This window comes from Pseudorca crassidens, chromosome 12, assembly GCF_039906515.1.
Source record: "Pseudorca crassidens isolate mPseCra1 chromosome 12, mPseCra1.hap1, whole genome shotgun sequence".
Taxonomy (NCBI): domain Eukaryota; kingdom Metazoa; phylum Chordata; class Mammalia; order Artiodactyla; family Delphinidae; genus Pseudorca; species Pseudorca crassidens.
Genome location: NC_090307.1, coordinates 47,911,669 through 47,916,162, shown reverse-complemented (window position 1 = coordinate 47,916,162; position 4,494 = coordinate 47,911,669). Strand labels below are relative to the sequence as shown.

Sequence of the window (4,494 nt, the reverse complement as noted above, 5' to 3'; positions counted from 1 at the left end):
CTCAAAATCTATTCAGAAGAGAGATAAAATTTTAAACACACCATATAAATCAAATACATATGTATATTTAAAAATAAGAAAAACTGGAAAAGAAAAAGAATTAACATATGAATTCAGATGCTAGGAAAATAATAAAATAAAACTAAAGAAAATAGAATGAAAGAATTAATAAAATTAAAGACAGGAATTAACGAAGCATTGCTGAATTTTTTTTTTATTCCGTCTTCATCGTGTATCAGAGCTTAGAGGACAAACATGGGTCAACCGTCGCTAGCCACTCATGTGCTCTCCTCCTCTGTGTGAACCACCTCTGTAGGAGATCCTAAATTTAGCTCAAGAGATCAGGATCAAAAAGGGAAAAGAAAAATGCCACGGCCTCATCGGCACTCCCGCTATCTCCCTATCCTTTGAAAGCAACAAGTGACGTCACCCAGCACTCACCTACGCATGACAGTTTCCAGCCAGGGCCACTCACCTGCGCATGACAGTTGCGAGCAAGAGCCTGAGGCCCTGCTGGGGGAAACCGCTTGTTCTGCCAAAGCTTTTTTTCTTTCCCGCATGAAAGGCCAGCTGGCTCCTAGGTACAGATGTGGAATTACAGCACGTGTCGAGGACTAAGCACAAGCCTTTCTAACAATGCTTTCTAACAATGTTACAGAGCCGTTCCTTGCTTCACTGCACTTTTTTTTCAGACATTCAAAAGTGGTTCTAGAACTCCAGAAATGTGAGTCTCTCTATCCAGTCCTGAGCGCTCACACACCACCCGGGAGCCTCCTGCCTCAGACAAGGGCCTGGACGAACCTGTCTCTCCCTCGAAGTCTTGAGACTGGGCACCTTCAGAAGGTTGCAGGTGTGTGCGGAGTTTGTAGTGGAGCTGGTGGGAGGAAAGCCCGGGGGTGTTGACCTCCATCAAGGTCAAGTTATCCAGCTCGGCGCGTGTCACCCGTTGTCTCACTGAGCTGTCGGCAGACGCCCGGAGCTTGGCTAGCGAGTGGCCAGATCTCATCTGCTTTCGGGATGTTGTCCGAAACCTTATTTAGTAGGAGTTTGGTAAGTTCCCCTGGAGTAAGGGCTAGGTCTGGGGGGAACGTTTCTTCCTTTCCTTCATGATCCTTCATCTTCTCCAACTTTTCTGTGTCCGTCCACTCGGGAAGAAGCAGCCGACCCTTCTTGGGTTTGGGTTGATCGCCTGCCACACAGGCACCTGCACTGAGGAGACAGGGCAGAAGGGGCCCAGGTCGCCCCCAATGAGGTAGATCTTGTCCAGGCTGAAGTTCGGGATAATGGGGACCAGCTCCTTCTTAGCCACAAATTCCAAGTCCTTGGCGGCACCAGTGGTAGGCCTGGGACTCGCCCTCAGCTCCCAGGAAAATGCGCGGAGGTGGCTGCTTTCCTGCCACTTTCCTGCCACGGTGCAGGACCCGCCCCCTTAACTATTTTTAGAGTTATTTTATGCCTAAAACTAAAAGCTGATGCTTTTTAAAAAATAAGTAAAATAGAGTTAACCTTGGCAAGTCTGATTTAGTGAAATATGGAATAAATCTATTTAAAATTAGAAATTAGGGTTGTTTTAGTTATCAATATTGAAGTGATTAAAACATTAAAAATAATGGGTAAATTGCGTGGCAACAAATGGAAAAATCCAGAAAAGTGGATATTTTTCTAGAAACTATATGCAGGAAGTTGAAAAGATCATGTGTACATGAACAATAAAAAGAATAGGAGAAGATAATTCAATTATTATTTTTTTTAAATAACAGGGGGTAAAATTTCTTCATTAAAGAATCACAAATCCCAAAAGCCTTAAAAACTGACTGGCAAATTTGATCTAATAAAAAATTTAAGACTTCTACTAAAATATTTCAAAAATAAAGAACAGGAGAAAATGTTGGCCACACATCAATAGATAATGGATAAATATGCATAAATATAAAGAGCAAGTATGGATCTAAAGGAAAAAGATAAACAGTTAAATAGGAAAATGAATAATGGATATGAACAGGCAATTCATTATATTTTTATTAATGAATTGATTTATTTATTTTTGGCTGTGTTGGGTCTTTGTTGCTGCTCACAGGCTTTCTCTAGTTGCGGTGAGCGGGGGCTACTCTTTGTTGCGGGGCACAAGCCTCTCCTTGCGGTGGCTTCTCTTGTTGCAGAGCACAGGCTCTAGGCACGCGGACTTCAGTAGTTGTGGCACGTGGGCTCGGTAGTTGTGGCTCACGGGCTCTGGAGTGCAGGCTCAGTAGTTGTGGTGCACGGGCTGAGTTGCCCCGTGGCATGTGGGATCTTCCTGGACTAGGGCTCGAACCTGTGTGCCCTGCATTGGCAGGCGGATTCTTAACCACTGCACCACCAAGGAAGTCCCAATTTATTGTTGAAGATACTCAAATGGTTGATAAACATATGAAAATTATTACACTTCTAAATGCAAATTAAAATAATAAAGACACTTCTCTTCCATAAGGTTGACAAATTTGAAGTAATTGATAAGAACTATTTTTGGCCAGAATGTGAGCAAACACTGTTGATGGGAAATAAATTGCTGAAGTCTTTGATAATGGACAGAAATTTTATGTAAAGACATCATTGGATTGGTATTTGCCTGTGTATGTGAGTGTGTGTGTATACACATATACATATGTATATATAATTATATACATAGGTCTCATATATAACATTTTCATATATAACATATGAAAACATATACCTATGTATATATATTTTGCATTTGTATGAATTTGTGGAGAGTAGAATAGAAGGATTCACCCTGTGATTTCCTCTGAGAAAAGGAACAGGGGCTGGTGTAGTGGTAAATGAGGCTTTCACGTTATGCTTCATGTACTAGATGTTTGCCTCATTTGCTTTGTTGTGTGTGTTTTTTTTTTTGCGGTACGCGGGCCTCTCACTGCTGTGGCCTCTCCCATTGCGGAGCTCAGGCTCCAGACGCTCAGGCTCAGCGGCCATGGCTCACGGGCCCAGCTGCTCCGCGGCATGTGGGATCTTCCCGGACCGGGGCACGAACCTGTGTCCCCTGCATCGGCAGGCGGACTCTCAACCAGTTCACCACCAGGAAAGCCCTTGTTGTGTTTTTTAACAAAGAGAAATATAATTTATTACTTATTTAAGTAAAAATATAACTTCTTGCAAAAGAAGGAGTGGAGGTAATTTGTATTCTAAGGGCACAGAGAAATCATTTCAAGGATACCCCAGTGGATATTTTGGTTATGAAGTAGATAGCTGTGGAATATTCTATTCATTAAATTGGTTAGCAGAATAAAAATTCTAGGACTGTCTCACGATGATTTGGAAGAGCCTAAAGCTGTGGTGCATTTTCCCAAGTCATTAAAACTCTTTGTACATTTAATTTAAAATTACTACCTAACATTAGGTAATATTTCTGTCATTCAATTTTAAGTTTCTTACAATTTGCCTTTTAAAAACCTCCAGCCGTGAAGGGTCATTTTTGTGTGCACGTTTGTTGCCATGTCTATTTATTTTTCAGATTGAAACACTATAGCCTGTAAGCTCCCACACCCCACGTTTCAAAGCCGTGTATTTTCTTAGGCTATTAGGAAGATGTTCTTGTGGAGAGCTCCTTGGACTGAGAATTTCCTTTCTGTTTTTATGTGAAATACTCAAGGAAAGGCCTTTCTGTAGTTGCTTTTCTGTCTTTTATAGATATGTGTAGATCAGAAATATTTTCTGTCTTCAACTTCATTCTTCAACCCTGAGTCATGTAGGCCTGTCAGATTCAGCCTTGTAATTTTGCCTTTATACTACTTTTCACGACTAGCATTCTTTGGGCGCCTCTATGCTCTCTCTGAAGCTTCACTCTCTTTTTTACACTCAGTGTTCCTGACCCACTCACCTTAGCATGTATTTCCACTAGTGTTCCTTGAGAGTAAAGTTTTTCACTTCTGAAAATGAGTATTTGCTCTGAATGTCTCCAGAACCTACACCGACACAGCTGTGTTTGATCTTCTCACATTCAGAAGCTGTTTGCTCTCTGTGAAACTTGTATCCTGTGAGGACATTTAGGCTGTTCCCAGATCCTTTAGTCCCTGCCTCCATAGGGTTATCTCATTTTGGTTGTGATTATTTTGGAGTAAGATTTGGTTCCCATGGCTTGTGGTATAAGTGGGTATGCCCCTTTCACTCCTCAGTGCTCCAACCACATAGTTGTTATGCTGTTCAGGGCACACAGCTCTTGGTGTTTGGGCCACACTCATGCCTGTCCTAAGTTCACGGGGATTCCTTGTTCCTAGTTTTGTAGAGGATATTGTCCATAGTTTTGTTTGTTTTGTCTTCTTTAACACTCCTGATTTATTATTTAGGAGGGTTTTGGGCGATATTTAAAAAGCTATACTGCTGGCATCATCACACTGCACAGTTGCTGGTTTATTTGATATCAGAAGGCTTCAACTTTTGTTTATGTAGTGAAATCTATCAGTATTTTCATCACCAGCTTATTTAGAAATGTGAAAATAAGGG

The 4,494-nt window shown here is 41.5% G+C and overlaps 1 pseudogene; it reads right to left on the bottom strand.

Annotated features, from left to right (window-relative positions):
* Positions 1-688: 688 nt before the first annotated feature.
* Positions 689-4,074, bottom strand: LOC137204044 (DNA replication complex GINS protein PSF2 pseudogene; annotated as a pseudogene).
* Positions 4,075-4,494: the final 420 nt, after the last annotated feature.